Here is a 21,676-nt window from a genome sequence, read left to right as displayed (position 1 = left end):
CAGAATAGTCCTACTGGTGAAGGATGTAGACTAAGGTGATGTGTCACTGATGTCTGTGTCTCCTGTTAGGGGCATCAATGAGCATGCTATGCCTGGTCCTCAAAATACATGGTGTTGGGACTCAGAAAGGATCAGAAACCAAGGGGAAATCTGTCTGGCTAAATACATTTAATGGCAGAGAGGAGGTTCTGTTTGGGTCTTCTTTTATATATCAAAGCGGCAAGTTGAAGATTGTGCTCTAAAAAATGAATCATGGAGATCTGGGTGTCGGATTGGGCAATAGCAGGTAACATTAGAAAATTAAAGTCTTGGCAGCAGTGCTAAAGTTGATGAGTGTAGTAGTAGATGTTTAACTATTTAGGATTGTTCGTATTAGACAGCCAGCAATTTTCACTGCTTAATAGTAACAAGTACGTTTTGCCAGATAGTTTTGTTTAAAACTAAGCGTTTTTAATGTTGGAGCCTTTCTAACATTCCACCAAAATCCATACTTTTAGAAATATATCCTCTAATACTTTGAAGTACATCCCTGCTGTGGATTTTCTTTTCTAGCAAACATGATGAGCATGCACTAGCAAGAGCTACTAACTGGGGAACTATAAGCTTCTCAGGTTTTTGGTCTACATGTACAAAAATTGGATATCTAAACAGGAAGGAAGCACAGGAAGAAACAGAAATGCTTACATTTGGCTTAGATATAATCCTAAAACACAATGAAATTCTTTGTATTTTCATTGAAACCTCCATCTAGTCTGGCAATTTCCAGGCTCACATCCTGCATCCCGTATTAAACAGAGACTTTATATTTGCTCCCTGTGTATCATGAGCGGTGGACATGGCTTAGTAGAGTAACTAGACTTATTTTTGCTAGCACTCATCAGATGTCTGAGAAAATTGTGAAGTACCAACTATTTTACGTTAAAAAGCCATGACGTAACTCAACTAGAACATAAAAGAGAGATTTTTGACTCTTCATATCTCTCAGATTACCTAAGTACAACCAAATGCATGGTTCAGAAAGACAAAGCTACACAAACCCAGGTGAGAGAGAATTATTTTGTGTGCAAACATGCTGCAATGACCTACCAAATACATGGTCAATTTTCTGCCATTTTTTATTAATCTTTCAGTCCAGGTTTGCAGACATACATATTTTTAAGTACCTGGTATTCACCAAATATATTAGGACAAATTACTTGTGGGACAGCAGTGAGGTAGTAACTAGGAAAGACGCTGTGATTTTAAAAACCTAATTCCATTCCTCTGTAGAAAAATGAATTCAACAAATAAGTGTCAGGACAACCTTCACAGTGTTAATACTGTAGATGCTGCCTCATTCACTTTCTATCCGGGACATTAATTTTCAGTTAGGTATTAAAATAATGGAAATTATTTAACAATGGTTAAAAGATGAGAAGGAAGAAGATTTCTGCGCCCCAGAAATCCACCAGCTCCGCCTGGGGTAACCTTTGATTCCTTACTACTGGGGCGGCTGGCACTGTGGACCATGCTGCCTTTAGCCAAGCACAGCAACACCCCAAGTTAAAACTCTTAGCACATGCTGTCCTACAGCAGGGAAGCTCCAACCCAGGGAAAGGTTGTGGGTATGAAGAACAATGCAGTGTCCTGTGAATGTCCAGGGAAAACTGCTGAATGTTTTTTAGTCCTCCCCAGTAGGCAAACTGCCCAATGTTGACGACCATGAGTCTTCCCAGATGTCCTCCATAGGGTGTAGCCTTTACTGCCTAGATGAAATTATTTTCAAAAAGTATTTCTTGGATCCTGATACCCAAAGAAACTGAGGGTTTTTTCCTCAATATGTTTAGGTCCTAGCCCACTGCTGATCTGAATCAGCCAGAGCTCTTTTTCTCACTTTTCTGGGAGTTGCCTTAAATAAAATTAGATTTCTGGACATAAGTAGCACTGATGCAATTCATGAAAGTACAAACTTTCTTGTGTCTCCAGGCCTCCCATACACCAAGTTTTGCATAAACAAATAATATTTTCTTTTTTAACATTCCTGAACTTATGTTCATTTACATTTATGTAAGACAAGATATGTACCAGCATCTTCACTTCAAAACAAAACAAAAAAATCTGAGACAAAAAGGTCATTTTCTTGGTTTTGATTTTAAAAGGATAAATAGAAAAAAATTAAGTTGAGCCATTCATGGAAATGGATCTGTACAACACTGAAACTATGCTGTTTCATACAAACAGATGCTACTGCTTCAAGTGGCTGGATGCCCTTGACACTTCCATGAGATCATGTTAAAGCTATGAGCAACTGGTAATGTTTCACGTATCTGTGCTTGAGGACCCCTAGGCTACTAAAGAGAAATGCAAAATAGCATGCACCACTGAATCACAGAATGGTTTGGGTTGGAAGGGACCTTAAAGATCACCCAGTTCCAACCCCCCTGCCAGGGCCAGGGACACCTTCCGTTAGAACAGGGTGCTCAAAGCCCCATCCAGCCTGTTCTTGAACACTTCCAGGGTTGGGGCATAATCAGACATGCCTTTGTTTTTAAAAGAGATCTTTCACTCTTTCGTCTAAAAAGGGAATCAGGATCTATTAGGTTTGAACTTTCAATCACCTGCTTTGCAATCCTTTAAAGAGATTTTTCAAGTTAAAGAAGGAAAAGGTATCGACCTGTTTTCTTGCTGTTTGTTTGTTTTTTAACAGAGATACAAATATTACTACAGCCGATTTCATCCTACTGGAACAGGCTTGCTTTTCAAATTATCTTGTCTTTCACAAGCACCTTAGGAGTGCAAAGCCGGAGTTGTCCACACCTAGCAGTTGAAAGTTCCAAAGTGGAGCAAAGGAAGGAGGAAGCTTCCGCCTGCTGCCGCCCTTACGCCTAGTCCCCAGGAGGGGGAAGCCGAGCTCCACAAGTTGCAGAGTTAAAGGGAATTAAACTGGCTACGATTTTTATTTCCTTAACATCAATCATTCTTAGGCTTGCTCCCACACACAGAGTTAAAATGCTCCTAGTGGCTACCCCCAGGGACCCTCACTTTGGGAAAGCAGCTTTCTAACTTCACTGAAAATGCTCCAAGTTTTAGGTCAGAGGGGACTTTTTCCAAAGCAATTTTTGTCTTGAGCAACAGGAGGATCAAGCCCAAGTGAACCACACTGGCTTTCTGGCTCTTCTCTCACCCACACATTCACGCTGCTCTGAGCTTTAATGAGGAGTCCTGAGCCCATGTGTTAGTTTAAATTAACTGAAATGCAACTGTTCCTGTTAAGCAGAGCCAACAGTCTCTGTCTGGAGTGGCTCTTCATACCGAGGAGGAGGATTGGGTTACTTTCAGATAACATCATTTTAACTGCTGGAAATGAGAAGAATGATTCAGTTGCCTGAACACTTACATGCCACTGGAGACACTCCAGTCTCCGGGGCAGGAGCAGCCTTCCTGTAGGTTCACATCATACCACCAGACCTGTCTCAGACACTCAAGGGCATCCACCCCAGCATCACTGCGCACCTTTGGGCAGCCAAATCCTTCACTCGGACATGCTGCCTGCTCACCTCACAGAGCAGGGTTTGGTGCACAGGCAGGTGTAAGGTGTAAGCAGTGCACAGGGTGCAGACTGAAGCACAGGATCTGGCTTAGAAAACAAAACCTTTTCATGAAGTACAGTAACCCCAACGAAGTGGCAGCTGTGTGTTTATCTCCAGAGTGTAAAACCATCACTTCTGAAGTCGTTACCTAGTATTTCAGCTGCTCCAAGAAAACAAAGCTCTTGTAACTGTTTGATGTGCTTCTCCAGCTGTGAGGAGCTCCAAGTAACAAAGGACAACATGTATTAGGTGGATCATTTTATTAAGAGCAGTCTGCAGGCAGACAGGGAGCAATCCCCACACAGAGGAGTCAGCCCTGCTGCCAAGCACCACTTTCAGATCTGTTCTCCTGGAGAATCCAAATCAAAAGCTCATGCCAAATAAATCTAATCAAGTACATACTATTATCCTCAGCAGACAACTTTAAATACTTAGACAATTACACAAAGCATTTTAATTCAGAGCAGAATCATCTTGAGAGTTACATGCCTTCATCTGCCTACGAGCAAAAACCAGGGTCCTTTTCCCTTTTGATAATATTGCAAAAGGTGAGCATACCTGACAAGCCTTAGGGTCCAAACACGGAATGAAACCATGTATTGACTAAAAAAATTCTTCCTCACTGGTTTTAATAAGGAAGCAGCACATGCAGTATCACGGAATCAGCTAGACTGAAAAAGACCTTTAAGATCATGAGGTCCAACTTTTACCCCAGACTGCCAGGTCCACCACTAAACCATGTCACTAAGGACCTCATCTACACGACAGTAGAAGCACATCTGACTCCTGCTACAGGGTGACTGGCACACAAAGCTGTCCCCTCCACCCCCCATTTTAATGCACTACAACTAGCCTAAAAAAGCCTGACTAGAAATAAAAAAAAGACTTTCTAATAAACTACTATTTAGCAAAAGGTGTTAGGGTTCTCCCACAATATAGCATTTCTAGTTTCCTCCTATATATGAGCCCTGAACTTTTTTATTCATCATACTGTCAACCCTTCCTCAAAATGACCAAAAGGAAGTACAGCATGAGGTATAAAAATCCTTTTTAATACAAAATTCTTAGAGAATATTTTTTGCATCCTAGTTCTCTGCTGTGACTATTTGGAGAACGCACAGCTTACTGGTTCTTGTGGGAAATGCCAGTACAACAGCACTATATATTATACTTGGCCCAGAATTTTTGGAGATTTCTGCTGGAAAAAATGACTTGTTATTGAGTATAAATCATCATGGAGTAGAAAACTGATTCTGTGCATGCCAATTTTTGCATAAAGTTAAATAAAATTTGGCATTGTGATTTACATTTCCAATATAGAAGCAGTTGCTTGAATAACACAGTTTCTAAGTTTATTCATGATTTAATGATATACAAGAATCACTGCAACTGCCTCCATTCCAGAAGCTTGTATTCCCCAGCAGCAACTGCTGAGTATTTTCTTCCAAATTAGCACAATTCAATGCAAAGAAAACCCTAAATATTCTGTTAGACTACTTTTTAATTATGCCTGTTGGAAAAATCCTTACCTATACAGAAACTATATTGACATCATGCAATTCAGTGTCTGACCACAAGCACACTCATTTCCCTGCCCATAAAAGTACCAATACCAGCTCTGTGGTGTAAACCCTGTACATTTGATTTTGTGGTATGGTTTCAAAATCTGAAGCTCTAGGTAATGGAAGTTTTTTCATGTTAGTCCTTCTACGAGTCCATACCTTTCCTAGCCGTGTCAACAAAAAAAATTGGGAAGAGAGGGTTTGTGATGCCAGACACATTAACCCTTCATACACACATATTCTTTCTCACTGGGGTTTTTAAGTGCTGTGCACAGCCTCGTCTGCTGACCACCTGATTTCGGGCTGGCAAGTGTGAGCATGGCACCAGAGCAACAGCACAAAGTCCTCTCTCTCCCTCTCACTTTGCTTTATTTTGCTGAATCTCTCTGGAGTGACTTATGTACAGACTCAAATAGCTCTATGCAAATTTAAGCTTATACATGTTATACAATATATAATATTGTATACAGTATACATTATTGTATATATACATTATATACAATATACATTTTATGCAATAACATGTACAACAATTGCATTTTTATTAACATTCTTTTGTGTGTGCCTGTAGACACCACCAGGTTTCAAGAAATGGCGTGTCACCTGCCATACTGCCTCATACCAGGGACCCAGTGTCACTTGCAAACACTGAGCACATCCCGATATTCATCTCAGCGTCTTCCCAATCTCATCCAGAGCCAGGGCCTGAAACAGACCAGGTGGGAGTGGCTGCTTCATGCAGTCTGTGGCCTTGTGCTGGCCTGAATGTTGCTCCCAGGATTCTCTCTCTGATACACATCATTAAACCAAAGTTACAAAAACTTTATGTTGGAAGTGGCATATTCACTTTCAAACAACTCCTACTGCTCTACCTTTCTATATTCAAAAGGGAAGATTTGAAAGCGCCTTTTCATGTGCTCAAGTCTGAGAGCCTTCACATGCCCTGTGCCCTTCCTGCCTCCCCCTGTACCACCCCACAGTCTGGCATGTCCACCAGCACTACCAGCTGCTGGCACTGCTGCTGGGGGAGGTTGGCTTTTCAAGTTTTTGAGCATAATCTTCTTTTAATAGGCAACACCAAGCAGTTTTCTGAGCAGTGCTCAGAAAATCCACTGCTCCCCCACATTACTCATGCTCAGAGATTGGTGGGTCAGTCCTGTCCCAACTGAAGCCGATTTTGTACTTCAGGGGTGACAGTTTTCTTTCAAAAGGAAGACCCAACTTATTTCCCTGCTCTTTAAGCCTCTCAGCTCCTGGCCTAGGTGGGGGCAGCAGGCTCCGCAGTGCATCTCTCCAGCCAAAACTGTGACAGATTAAATGGTGAGCTTGAACCTACCCAAAGTTTGAAGCAGAGGACCTACAAGGATGAGAAAGAGTGAAAGGCTAATACTCAAATCCTGGAGTCCATCTTGCACAAATCAAACCCAAATATTACACCAGGATCCAGACCTGAACTTCCTCCTAGCTGTGGGAAGTCCTAGACAAAGTTCTTGGTCTAAGTCTGTAATGGATTAATGGTATATTACTTTAAAATGGCACACATGCAACCACAGAGTCTGTGTGTGCCAACAAGCATCTGACTGTGCTCGTAGTTGTGGTGCACTAATCATTACATATGAACTAATAAAGTGAAAACATTCAGATTTTAGCATGGCTTGTGTTTATCACTTTACAGAACCTATTTCTTCAAGAATTTTCAACACTTTCATGAGAATTAGGTGATCCTAGTAACTGTTCTTCAAAGCCAGAAACAGCTCTGTATCTGATATTAACATTAAAAAGATTGTAAACCATCCATGAAAGCAAAAGCATTACAGTATTATTTGCTGGAGAAGCCCATCCCCACAGAGCTAGGATGCTGATTCACAGATAGCCTGAGAACCACCCGTTCATGCTGGCTTTAGCAGAAGTTGCTGACACTTGGTCTTCAGATCAAGAAGCAGATAAGCACTATCACAGCAGTACTCTAGGACAGCATGGGCTCAAAATGACAGCATGAGGGACTATTAACTGGAAAAAAAAATGCATATGTAATGGTTCATTTTGAAAGGCAAATGACCTGATAAGGGAGCAGATATCCACTAGAGTTAGCAAAAAAAAAAAAGAGGGAATGGTACTCAGGGTAACAGCAGTTAAAAAATAACCACCATTTGCTTGAAAGATATTGTTCAACTCAGTAATGTCAGAAACACCATTTTCTTTAGCAGTCAGGGTATTCTTTGATAAAAATGTCAAATTTTCAACCATGATTTTGAGTAATAATTTATGTTTCTAATTATAAATGTTCCAGAAATGCCAAATTGCCAGAAAATGTTGACTGGCTCTCATTTGCCAAAGGGAGAGAAGAGGGATGCCCTATCTAGTTCACAATAAGACTATGTCTAATGGCATCCACTGATGCCCCACGCAATATTAAAACCTGGCTGACATTGTAGCCTAATAATTGCAGTCAATTTTTCTACTTAAAAAGACAAAGGTCTTGACCATACAAAGAAGTCATGCAGAGAGCATCCTGAACATGATAATCGTAGGAAGCAACACACCATCTGTTCAGAGGTGATCAGCCAGGGTGTTTAAGTAAGTTTAAGAATCCTTCAGGCACCTACATGTTTGTTGTATCTATAGCTGTCATGTATTTGAGGCCAAACTTGGATTTAGATTTTGGGACCTCTGAAGACCCATTTAGATGTGAATGAATTATCATGACTTCAGTGGCTTAGTTTGAAGCTGCTCCTGTAAGACAGCACCTGAGTGGCTGACCAGCTATATAGGCTAAGGGTCTAGAGCCAACAGAGTGGACTATGTCCCACTTCTGGCCCTAGTTTTTCTGGTTAAACACTCAGCTAATTCTATCACCCTCTTGGTTTTACTACTGAAAACCAATGTATAACCCATTATGTGTATGTACTTCAGCACCATATTAGGATCTGATCCTCTGGTAGACCAAGTCCTCTAATTTCCTTGGTTTGGAACTTTTAAACATTTTCTCACCTGACCTGAAACTTCATAGTATTGTCCTCCAGCTGAAAGAGACAAAAATATCTCCGCCATCCCTGTTCAATAGTCAGATACCAGTGATTTTAAAAATACATACTTTCCAATTACACACAATTCTAGGAGAAATGCAGCCACTAGAGAGAATTGCCTCACATTTCCTGCATGCCCAGAATTTTTATTTTCTTGAGAAGAAGTCTCTTCCCAGAATGGTATCCCATATTGAATAAAATTCACATGTAAACTAAAAAAAAGAGATTCGTCATCACTGCCCTTAGCTTGGTATGCAATTGAAATCCTATTAAGCCATTTTGAAATCTTCCCTCAACAAATAAAATATGCTTATTTCAATTCTTCAAAGCTGACAAAAGACAATAAGGTCACAGTTGTATTTAGCTAAGTCACAAGCAAATAGTGTTTGTTTGGATGTAATCATGACTAAGCTTCAATAGCTATTTCTACCACAGTCACTATAAAAACGTCCTTGCACCTTTTAACGACATGGTAAACATTCCTAATACAATAGAGTCATACAATAACACTGTCTACTGGCATGCTTGAAATACAGGCCTAACAAACTCTTCCCTCACTTGGACTAATAGTTCCTAGAGCACTAAGGGAACTGCTCAATCAACATTTGCAAGTACAGTTATACAGTAGACACGTAATGACTGTGGCCACCACTGACTAAAAAAAAGACTGCCTCTCAGATCAGGGGCTGTCCAGAATTTATGAGATTTCTGAGACTTTTCAGTATTAAGTCCTGGTCCAGAGTTCACTGGAGTAAATAAGATCTTCATGTTGACTCTCAATGGCTTTGACTCAGATGTAGACTGCAACTTTCCTTATTCATATTTATTCCACGTTCCTGTAAGACAAACCCATCAGCTTTTTTAACTTCCACAACCATATTATTGTATTTTTTTGCTACTTGGCTGGAAGACAGAGACCTCCAGAAGTACCCATCAGGTCTTTTACATAATCACTAGCATATAAAAATATTTTTCTTCTTAATATTTTCAAACACTTACCTAACAATATTCATTTATAACTAAGAACAGCTAAATGTTTCTTGTTTTGAAAAGGCCATAGAAGATTGTGAATCTGAGAAAGGAGCAGGATTTCTCAGTCCACAAGTTTAAAGGGTTTTTTTTTCTGAGTCTTGGTGAATTAAGGGAAAAATCATACTGTAAACATACCCAAAAGCTTTCTAAGGGTTTTTTCTAAAACCGTTCTTGAAGGGTCTTCTACATCTGAATAGAAATAGGATAATAATCAGAAATTATCAGTCAGAATTTCAGAAATCAGAAATTGTAATCTCCTGAGAGCTGACAGGAAAACAGAAAACAAAGCAATCGTCATCAGTAAAATCCCATCTGTACGTTACTCTCTTGTTTTGGGCAACCTCAACCCACATCCAGTCTGACAACAGACAAGAGGCAGGCACAGGACCAAATCAACCAAGTTAAATTAGAGCCATGCTATTACTGTACTGGATAATTGTTCAAGACAACTGCATTAGCACTCAAGGAAAGACCATACAGACCACTTTCAAAGTAAGTACCATCACCAGCTGTGAGGAGACCAAGCTCTGCTGGCACCTTCTAGATGCTGGCCACAGACTAAAACACTTTGTAGCCTTGGCCCTGGCTAAGAGTCCCTTGCATTCTTGGCAACGGCTGCTGCTGAGGGATGAGTGCAGACAGTGATCTGCCTAACCAGACTTCACTCCTCTCAGCATGCTACACCCCCTTGAGAGAGTAATAATCCGCCCTGTCTCTGAAGGCAGCTTCAAAGGCAGCCCAGCCACATAGCCAACATGCATTCAATAGCTGGACCTCATCATACTGCACAAACCCAGTGAAACACCACCGATTTCTATAGCACCCTCCTAAGAAGCTTTTTAGATACTTTCTCAGTCTGCCACAGGTCAGCAGAAAGTTAATCTTTTCTACAAAATATGACTCAGACAGGAAATGTTCAGGGCCATGATACTAGAGTGGCAGATAACATCCCCTGAAGGACTCCATAAAGACTTTCCAAAGACTTTTTTCCCTCCAGCAGGAAGAAGAATGCCAGATGGATATCTTCTGCTTGGCCAAGAGCATACTGGACTGGCTCCACCCCAAACCCCAGTCAGAGACATGAGCCAAAAATAAGATTCTCAGGGAAAATTAAAACACTGTTGAGGGTAATACAGGAGCAAACACATCTAGGAGTCAAGAGAATATTAATAGGCCGATTTACTGAAGTTTGTAGCTGTCTCGAAAAAAAAAAAAGTATTACTGGAATGAAATCTTATTTAGAAATGGAAAGAGTAATTCCTTGATTAATCCTAAGGCGTAAAGTTACAAACGATTGTAATACATGTCAGATATGTATCTTATACTCTGGTGTAAATAGCAGAACTTTCAGGGACAGATAGATCCCAAGTAATCTTCAATGAATTCCATTGTTGACGAACAATGCAACATTTCCACTAAGAATGGGTGCTGTCAATCCATCTTACAATGAATGATTTGGGCACTCAGGCTCTTTCCCAGATCCTTACAATTAGCAGCTGTACTGACTCAGAAGTCTGCAACATTCTGCACAACATTTTCCATTATGTCACAGAGTAACTACTGCACCATTTTTGTCTATGTTTTCAGAGTCTCTTCTGCTTTTGTGGTTATGTGGGTGGACAGGCACGGGCAGCAGATGCGAGTCGCAGCAAGGAACCTGTATGAGTGCGTAGCATGGGCAGAGGAAGTCGCTATACATGCATGCTCGACTGAGACCCTTCCAACTGTGATTCCAGGAAACCCCTGCATGGCCTTAAGTGGAAAAACAGGTGTTTGGATGGCAAATTTACCATGAATAGGGAAACTGGATATTCTTACTCCATATCTTCTCACACTCTAGTCCAGCAAATTAAAATCTGACTGAAAAACTCAGTATGGCATGCAGACAACAAAGCAAGGGGATTTTGAATTGCATCAGTGATGTGTGTTGTGTTGCCAATGTATTACCATGGTTTTCATTCCCACTGCTTTTTTTTCTACCTTCCTATGCTCATGGGTGGAAGTTTTCATGAAGGAAACGGTCGAGGGAAAGATACAGCATTTTATCAAAATATCATCTTACCTTTCTTGTGGATCCATGCTGGCCTCATACACACATACATACATATGTGCATCTCCCTTGCCATAGTCCTGATATGGAGCACAGTGTGGATTTTATCTGCTGTGCATTATATCGGCCCATGTGTACGGGCAACATGCAGAAGAACTGGGATTCCTTTTCTCCCCCAAAATACAATTAATGAACAACCTGATCCATTTGAAAAGCAAAAATAAATAAAACTTTTCAAAAAATCCAACACTTTCTCTATAGCAGTCTTATGTGGTGTAAGGGCAATGCTCCTTTCAATATATCATACCTTGATATGTATGTACCTTGGTAAGTATGATATATTATGCACTGAGTGGTGGTGAAAGCCAGTAGGGCAAGAAAAATAAGCCCAACCTTTCCCTTAGTTTATAGACAAGTTGCTCTGCACATTCTCAGGAACTCCTCAACCATCTGCTGTCATCTCTCCCACAGTGAAAATAGGCTAAATTCTAGCAACAGACCTTAAACAAACAAAAGGACTCTTCAGGGAGATGTGTAACAGCACAAACCCCTAGCCCCCTAGCTGTCCTACCTTTGGAAGTGAAGTAGAACTGACTGGAATAAGGGAAATAACTACTGCTGAGAGGAGATGTTTTATGTCTCTAAAACAGTCACAGAGAAGGTCCAAATGTCACTTTTCTCCTATAAAACTCCCAAGGTTTTGAGAGGGAGGATGGATGAGGGACATAGCTGCACACTCATCATCAGTCCTTTACTTGTAATCTCACTGTTTGCCAAATACATACATATATACAAACACATACATGCGGGGAAAGAGGAATACATATTTCTGCACCCCAGCTAAGGTATTCTAGGAGCAGTCGGTATGTTAATCCTATTTGTTGTAGAATGGCAGGCTTAGACACATCCTGATAATACAAACATACTTACAGAGGGGAATAGAAGGGATCCCAACTCCCTCATTCACACCATGGAGAAACAAAATTTGCAATAGGAACTTAAATCACCTGCTGCAAGTTGCCTTCAGCAATCCCCAGACCTCAAAAGATGAGTGACTGCACAGTGCTTTCAATAATGAAATAAATCTTTGTCTTTACAAAGGCAGTATTTCCTTGTTTCCACATAGAGAAAACATTAACCATTACGAACTAGCACACTTTAAAAAAATAAAAAACAAGCAACTTCTTGTACAGCCAAGAACATTTCAAAAGTATTTAAGAACCTTTTAAAAAAACTATCTACTGGTCAAGAAAGAAAAACATTTGCATTTTTTAAAGAATGAAACTGGGAACCACTACAAGCATAATCATAGCAGGATTTTTTTTCCTGAGGCAAAGGGAGGGAGGCATGAACTCCAGCCCGTTTTATTTTCCTTCTCAGAAGATCAGTTCCTAAGAAGTTTAATTTGGAGTTTAATTTGGGGTTTTTTTATGCATGTCATCGGGTCTTAAAAATGGGTTCACCAGGAGGTTGCATGTCTGCCTGCCTTTCTGTTCTTCTTTTTACATTTTCAACTTAACATTTTGAGAAGATCCAGTCTATGGATCTAACACCAGTGCAAAGAAGGCAGTATTTTCAATGCCCTGCTAAGAAGAGATACAAACGTTCATAGGCTTAAAATTTGTCTGATGTGTAGCTCCTCTAATGGAGCAGAAGTGAAGGATCAGATTCAGCACCTTTTAAGCCCAGTCTTTTTATACATTGTACTGACTTTAAATTTGAATCATAGCATCACAGAATGGTTTGGGTTGAAAGGGACCATAAAGATCATCTGGTTCCAACCCCCTCCCACAGGCAGCGACATCTTCCACTTGACCAGGCTGCTCCAAGCCCCATCCAAACTGGCCTTGAACACTTCCAAGGATGGGAAAGCCACAGCTTCTCCAGGCAACTTCCAGTGAGAGCTGGGTTCTAATGCCCCACCACCCTCACAGTGAAGCATTTCTTCCTAGTATTCTTTAATATTCTAAGAGAATTTGGTTTGTAATTTGGTTTCTATTCCACCATTAGTTGTAATGACATATGGGTGAAGAACAGTAGGCCATGTCCATAATTCATCAAGAAATGATGATAGAAGAGCAAGAAATGTAATGAAAGGTCACTGTTTACAACCAACAGAAACGTACTTCAGAGCAATGCTGTGGCACAAAGGCTATTAAATACCTGGCTAAGGGAGAGTAGAGAGGAGGTAGTCAGTCTAACAAGGCTCTTTAGCACAGAAATGAGAAGGGAAGCCAAAGACTAGAAGCAAATCCAGGCCACTGCCAAGGGACAGTGAGGAAGAAGTTGTAAAGAGTAAGAATGATGAGCTCTGGGACTGAACTACCCACTAACATAAAACACCATGTAGATCTGCTTCGCCTGGGGGCTGTTGGTTAAACCTGGAGGTCTTTCTGGAGGCAATGCTCTAGCCAACTATTTGCTGGAGAGCTCAGGGCCCTTTGACTCTGGTAACTTACAGGAGTCAAAGTAGCAGGTTTAATGGTTCTTTTTAGCCTCTGCAAATTCACCATGTCCAACACAGATCCTTAACAAGACAGGGGATGGTTGAGGTGCCCATGGGGGCAAATATGCCAGTCCCCTAGCTGCTGTTGGCTCTGCCACTGCCTTTGGGATAAGAATGATGGTGTCTGAAAGGGAGCTTGGATGTAGGTGGCAGGGAAGTGTGTCAGCCTTGAGGGCCCACCAGTTTTCTTATCATTCTGGTGCAGCATATTCAAAAAGCCAATTCAGAGGGTTTTTTTTGTTCTTTACAGCAAAGGGAGTCTTGTGGCTGCCCCAGGAGCTGCGGTTACACCAGGTCCCAGAAGGGCTGATGCCTGGGAAAGCTGAACGGGTAGAACCAGATGGCAGAGCAGAGGGAACTGTAGCCAGCACTCCCCTGAACAGGGTCCCCTCAACTGTCACAAAGTCAGGGTTCAGTGTTTGCTTTGCAGTGCTAGCTGTGGAGCATGACCACTCAAATGCTGTATGTTAATAGAAGCAAGCTTGTACCTGATGTTCCTGCATCGCCCAAGGCAGTGGAGTCCCAATCCACTCCTTCAGAAATTGAAGTCTGAGTGAATTACCTTTGAGATTTGTTTAAACAAAGATCACGATTGCCTTGACCCTCATGGGAACACTTACCAACTCTCTGTGAAATAGATCTTATTTTCCAAATCTCTCTCTTTTATTCTTTCTTTCTCACATTTTCCCTACTAATCTCCACTAATAAGATGACCTCAAAGGGAAAAGTAATGTTGCAATCAATAAGCTCAAAAACAAAACCGAGAAATAAAAACTCACTTCCCTCCAATCTGAGCTGTAAAAGGTATAGTAGTTGTTCCACCAAAGATTGCCTGCATTACACCATTCCAACATCAGTAGTGATGGGAAAGGACAAAAAGACCATGTTGCAACGTTAGCTACAGATAAGTGCAAGAAAAAAAAAAGAAGAAGTAAAGCAGTCAGGAGAGCTGGAATTAAAACGTCACAGAATATTGCATATTTGAAACAACGGTGCAAGAAAAGTTCAGCACTGGGGGCCAAAGGAAGAGCTGATCATCAGATGATGAGCCATGCCATATTGCTTCTTGTTTACTTTCTGGGGAAAGCCCTGCCCTGCTGTGAACAGAAGAAAGAGGCTGCACAATCATGGCTGCATTTCGTGGCATGACAGCACACAGAAAATCAGACAGTATTCTCAGGTAGATCCTTACCTGTACGTATTGGAAGACTGGCAGCTAATGACATGCCTCTAATTGCAATGCTATTCAGTGTATTATACCAATTATGGAATCAGTCTTAATATCCTGACTGCTACACAGAGTAAAGATTGGGTTTTTAGGGGAATTCAGCCAAACCGCTCATCTGTCCTACAAACACATTTTCAAAAGCCCATAAGCCACACCATGCTGTATCTGCACTTTGTATTGCAAGTGGTATCAAAGGGAATTTTTCAAGTCATTTAAGTGCCAGAAAAGCTCTGCACAATAAAACGGAACTACATTCCTCATCAAATTTGCTTTTCATAGTACTAACATTTCTGATCAAATAATTCAATAAACAACATAAGACATGCAGATTTCAGTTCCTGTTCCTCACTACTTGGCACCCATATCACATCCTGTTTTGTTACAGTTTCCTATTTGACTGTGCTAGGAGAAGAAATAAACCCTTTTCTACATTTTCTAATTTCTAATTCTAAGGACAACATTAAAATGTTTTAGGTACGTGACCAGCATTGTTTTGGTCTGGACACTAAGGTACCCAGGAATATAGTTGTGTTTTTCTTCAAGAAGGATATTTTTATATCAGAGATTATTTTCCAAAATTTGCTAGATTCTTAAGTTCATGGTAATGGCTTATAGCAGGACAGGTATATGTTTGCTTTGTACTATAGTATTAAGAATATTGTTTACTATACCTGTTTTTCAGAAATAACTTTCTGTATGGTCCATTTAGGCTGTTAGTCTGGAACACTATATCAATTTCCAAAATCACGATTACTATGTTTCATTATCACTACTCAGAGCTCATTCACTTTAACAATGTAATGTTGTCGTAATCAAAAAAATAAGAAAGTTACAATTAGATCTATATAATTATGGATAGCATTTCTTTTAATCTGCTTCTTAAAATTCTTGATGTCCAGTGAGATATAAACCCAAAATCTTTAATTTGCACAACAAACACCTGTACTGAATTTTATACTTATGTCCTTAGAGTAAATTTTAGTCTTGAGCCTCTACATAAGTATATTTACATTTGAAAATATCTCACATATTCAGCTACTGCCAAGACAGCTCTTAAGCATTTTCTCTGCACATTTTATTAGCCCTCTTCCCCCCCCAAAAAATCACAATGATCAGAAACAAAGAGAGATCTTAATTATATGGCATTCTATGAATCTAATCTTATTACAGTTTGGGGAGGCTGAGGTTTGAACTTAGTGTTGGTAGGACCTATATACCTAAATGTTTTAATTCTAACAAAAGATCAGTAGCTTTATGTCTCATGAACTCCCTCTGCATGCTTTCTGTACAGAGTTTGTCAGTCATTCAGATCCAGGTTTAGCTATGATGGATTTTTTTAAATTAATCAGAGATTTCCAATGTGCTGTGTATTATGTGGGACAAGAAATGGCATGTCCTGGAAACCAACAGCTTCCTCTTGAAGAAGGAAAACTTCAGCTGGATGGTTTCAGACAAACCTGTTCCTTCTCTTCCTTAGCTAAAGGCATCTGCATTTGACTCTATTCCGAGTTTGTTCTTCATCTGTGCCCACTCTTATCATTCTTATGGTTAATGTATTAAACCTGGGCAAAAAAAAAAAAAAAAAAAATTATTCTTCAAAAGGTATTTCATACTCCAGATCCTGTGAACTCCAGTTCCACAACAGTTTCTTTGATGCATTATCTAGTGTCCTTAGCAAATAAGCTTTTGCCACTTGTGATCAGAGCAAAGCCTACCTGGCAGAAATAAAGCTGAGTAAATGAGCAGAGAGCAATTCAGATAACAAGATCACTCTTCTGCTTGAGATCACTCACAACACCAAAGATCCACACAGGACAATGCGCACTAAGTAGGAGAGGCTCAAGAGACATTTTCAGCAATTACATACCGTTTCTCAATACTTCTCAGTTTATTTCAGCACACACCCCCACACAGTGAGCAGGTGAAAGTATTGCCAAATTATTTCCTTGCTTTTCTTAAACCAACAGGAAATCGACTCTTTCACTATGCATGACTAATAAAGAACTATGAATACCAGTGTTCCTTTCTAACAACACAATTAAATGTTTAATAGTCCTTTCCTTCTCTGTGTATAAATAAATTGGTTGCCATCGTTGCCATGCACACAGAGCACATCTTGCCTGAAACTGGTATTTTGCAGTGCTACACATGTCCTCTTTAGCGTGGGGCAATCTTGGAATTTGAGTATTAAAAGTGGTCCTTTTGGCCAATGCCCTGACTTCCTAACATGGCAACAAAATATGAGACAGAGAGCACAAAAAGTGAACAGACAGATTACTGTTTTCTCTTAGTTCATTCACTTCTGTCAAGTGTATTTCTTGGCAGTTCTTTTCCATTGCATCCAGTCAAGATCACCATCTCAAAGGATCTTCTCAGAATCATAAAACATGCTATTTGAAATCACATCTTTTCCCTGATTTCATCTCTAGTCTGTTCTCAGTGGTCAGCTTTGCTGTTTTACTCCTGATGTCTCCACTAGTCAACAAAACTATCTCGTTTCGTACAAACTGTCATCCCTTCACCATCTACTTTTAAGAGGTAATCTCTCTCTTACACTTGCTACTTCTTACAGCTATTTTGTAGATGAAGAAAAAGTGTTGGAAAATCATTCACACCTCATACTTCATTTTGCTCTTTACCCCATACATAAAATTGTACAAGAGGCCAGAGCTACTGTGATTTTTCTCTTTTCTCTGTTGCAGTTCATACTGTGTTTTAGTGTCATGCCATAGAATCTCCACAGTGCAAAAGCCAGAGATTTGTGGAAACCATTCCACAGGGATTTGGTATATTTCAAATGTCACAGGACAGTCATACATCTACTGATGAAATAACAAGAGGCCCACATGATTCCTATTCCATTTGAATATGATTTTGCTTGTCAGGCATCAGTATGCTCAATATGGACTGCTCTTCCACAGCAGCAGTGATCTGCTGCTTCAAGCGCTACTTCTAGATATTTTCCAAGAACAAAGGAGGACTGTGATCCTTAAGGCAATGTTCAGTCCATTTTGCAAGGCTATTTTTGGTTGCTCTACTAATTTGCATTATTTGGATTATGCCTTTTGCCTCTTATTTCTAATGTATTAGCTTACTTGCTCTATGACTACTTTTAGTCTTTCCATCAATTTCTGCTGCTTCATCTGTTATATCCTCTGTGCAGGTGACATACCAAAATGAAGGAAAAAAATTGTTTTATAGTTGTTTGGTAGGTGTTAGTTTAGGTGTTTAGCACACCAGCCAAACATGACAGAGAACACACAAGCACCATAACCCACGCTGGGTAGGCTGTAGCACTTTATTGCTTTACATTGAAGACTGATAATCAGCATTTGCTCTTTTTCCTCCACTGCAATCTCATTTGCAGGTATTTTCCATCCTTTTAATTACACTTTGATATGTAATGCACCAGAGTACTTCTCCCCTCATAGTGAATGAATCCTGTCCAGCTAATGCCAGTGAGGCCATTGCTGATAATAGCAGGGTACAATTTTTCTGGCTTAAAATGAAGGTCAATTAGGACCAAAGAAGTTAGCTCTTGGTTTTCCAAATACTTCTTCTGGTCCTGTGAAAATTAGCTGTAGATTTTTATTCTTCTGTATACAGGGGTAAGCCCACAAAACCCACTCTACATAATATCACTCCAAGCTTTATTAGCTATCCTCAGTTGTTCTCCAGTTAGATGCAGTGTGTGAGCTGGATCATTCTGCTCATCAACACAGTGTACCTGTTTAAAACATGGTACATGAAAGTTTGAGTAGTCTCTACTCTAGGTACTCCTTTTTAATCTGTTTAACTGTGTCTCCGTTGCCTGCTGCAGACTTGCTGTGCCTTCATCATATATTTAAGTTTGGATGTTATTTTATTGCCCCTGCTTGTGCATGATGGGAAGGGGTTCAGTGCAGGCAACCAACCAGCAAACCTACCTCTCTCTTTGGTTTTGTCACCATGCCATTGTGCCTACTGCTAATGACACAGGCATATGATTTTCAAATGGGTGACATGTTCTAGCCACCTTAAAAAATTTTCAGCTTTCAGTCATCCTCCGCTACTAATTTTATGTTCATTTCTTTCATGCTTTCCTACTCCAGAAATGGTTTAAATCCTCCACATCACATAGAGTCATCACCCATTTTTCAGCTGTCCCCAAGGGTACTCAATATGTCTGAGATTTTCTTTTTTCTACGTAGACATGTAGAGAAAGGTATGTCTCTGTTTCACAAAATCTAGTCAGTCTCTCTGAATTCTCAATAATTGCATTAATGAGCTTGCCACTGAAGATGTCTGTTTTGCAGATATAGCTGTTCGCTTTGTGTGACACCCGCTTGAAAACTATCAGCACTCTGGTATGTAGATCACTTCTCGATCTCACAGCCTGGAAAAATTATAATGTAATTTTCCTCCTCTTTTCTCTCCCTCCTTCCCTTCTTCCTCCCAGTTCTTCACAGTATTTTTAGTTTCAAAGCCCATAGGCAATATATTTGCCACACACAAGCTATAGGAGTTACTTTCTTCTGACAGCCTTAAATGCCTTCATTTAATTGCATCAAGTGATGCAGACACACATAAGACAGAACAAATTAACTCTCAACGATAAGGGGGTTTTATTACAAACACTCTACGAGCTCAGCTGTCTTTACCTCTCTCTCACAGAGAAGTCTCACTGAGACACATACACGTGCAGACATGCACACAGGAGGAGGGAAAATAAGGATCTTCTTTGATCCACTTCTATGGCTCTAAATGAGAGTGCAGCAACTACCAAAGATTGCACCTATGTACCACAACTGGAATACGTTTTGCACTCTAACAACCTCAAACAACTTGATTTTCTGAAGCCAAGACCCATCTTTCCTGTCATAAGCGCTGTGATTTTAGAAGCCTGATCAGATGGCTTTACATGTGATTTGCCTTGTGACTATCCTATTTTACAGCTTCTTTAACAAAATAAAATAAGTATACATTTTTGCATGACTTAAACTAGACCTCAGGAAATGAAGACAACTGCTGGTAAAATTCACAGTATTCTCTGATAAAAAGAAAGTCTTATCAGAACTTTCAGAGCCATGCGGAAGCAGCAGTAGCAACTTTGAACCACATTTTAGTAGTAGGTTTGACACATAAGTTTGAAGTTGGCCCTTCTTTGAGGTAGAGGTTGCACCAGATAACCTGCACAGGTGCTTTCCTGACTGAATTTTGCTATATGCATATGATAGCAGGGATAAGGAGCCACATCTTTGATGAAAACTTTTCACCTAGGCTTTTCAAATACCCTTGCCACTTATTGTTCATCTTATCTTTGATGTAATACTTGTAGGGGAAAGATCATGTACCTAAGGTCTGTATTTTGACCCTAAGCCAAATATCCTGACTTATTGCTAATAAGTAACACATTAACAAATATATGTCTAAAAGAATAAAAATTTATTGCAATTTACCCCAAATAGAAGAAGCTACATCAACCGCAGCGACCCTTCCCTACAGCTGCTGCTCCTTTCCTTGTTTGGAAAGAAATAGTGGAGAACTCACCAAGGCACATCTTAGATGCAATGGCAGCGATTTGGCAGTGAGAGCCTGCTTTTATAAACCACACAACTGTTCAGCATGTGCTATAGGAATGAAACCACTGGCAGAAGAATATCCTTATATTTCAAGCCCTCTGGGCGTTCTGCAGGTAGGAGCAACTTAGGATCTGCCTAAGGCTGGGCCTTAATGAAACACAATTCGGAAGGCAAATGGAAAGCAAAGTTGCCTTCTAAATTAAAAACTAATAAGAGATTTCAGGCAATGCAGATTCAAAAGCCTGGTGGGGGCAGAAAAGAGGTTTGCACTTGACCTTTCCAAATCTCAAAGAGTCTCCTGGCTATGAACACATCTGCCTTCCAGTTTTGGTGGAAAGCATTTTCAGAATAAGCAAGGTATTCATGTATGGTAATAGGCGGTTCCTATTCATCATGTATGAAAAGAGCATGATAGAAACCATTGCAAAGTACATCAGCAGAGTGCACTCAAGCTACACATTTTAAAAAGAACAAATTTATATCCAGAACTCTAAAAATTTACCCATAAAGTTAAGCCACAGGCTTTTAGAGTCACGAAGGTTTTAGTCATAAAGAACTGATTCCATGTGCATCCCTGTTCACCAAGTGTATGTTATTAAAACAGCATAAACATCAAAAGAGTAGTTTCCTGAACCAAGATATTCTGCCAGGGAATATTTCAGTGAAAGATGTGAATTAGTTGCTGCCAACATGTTCCGATTCAGCCATAATTCCACAGGAATGCTTAACTTCCTTAAAATCTACTGTAAATTTAAGTCTCCCCTCTCAAACTGATCACTGATTTGCAGCCTATTGGCAATATGCAGACTAAAGTCATGTTGACTTCAAGACTCAAATGCGGGAGCTCCCTTCTTGCTGACAGCATCGAGAGCCTGAACGGTACCAAGACCTCCATGTCTTGCACAACCCTGGAGTTTCTCCTTCACAGGGTACAGAGTAATTGCTATACCCAGGGTGACTCAGAACTACGACCAAATAAAGTATTAAAGTGACAAACTTCTTTAAGGACAGTCACTGTGGCATTTGTTTGCAGAATGTCAGTGACAGCTTTGCAGTGCATGTCACCAAGGTTCATGTCAGCAAAGGAGTCCCAGCTGGGTAGAGGAGCCTGGCAGTCAACAAGCCAAACATGAACACTGTTG

At 40.2% G+C, this 21,676-nt stretch overlaps 1 protein-coding gene and 1 long non-coding RNA gene across 2 annotated transcripts in view; one reads left to right on the top strand and one right to left on the bottom strand.

The window, feature by feature from the left end:
- The window catches only part of LOC134155374 (uncharacterized), a 422,006-nt gene that overhangs the window by 80,006 nt on the left and 320,324 nt on the right, over window positions 1-21,676 (top strand). The gene's annotated exons all lie outside the window — the stretch shown is intronic.
- LOC134155381 (uncharacterized) overlaps window positions 3,094-21,676 on the bottom strand; it is a 66,257-nt gene continuing 47,674 nt past the window's right edge. The window contains exons 2-3 of the long non-coding RNA XR_009961529.1: window positions 5,632-6,434; window positions 3,094-5,564 (exon numbers count right to left, since the gene is read on the bottom strand). This is a non-coding gene — a long non-coding RNA (uncharacterized LOC134155381). The remainder of the gene's footprint in view (window positions 5,565-5,631; window positions 6,435-21,676) is intronic.

The sequence above is a fragment of the Pezoporus occidentalis genome, unplaced genomic scaffold (assembly GCF_034315485.1).
Source record: "Pezoporus occidentalis ecotype Australia unplaced genomic scaffold, CSIRO_AGI_Poc_V1 ctg77, whole genome shotgun sequence".
Lineage (NCBI taxonomy): Eukaryota > Metazoa > Chordata > Aves > Psittaciformes > Psittacidae > Pezoporus > Pezoporus occidentalis.
This window is presented reverse-complemented; position numbering and strand designations above follow the sequence as displayed.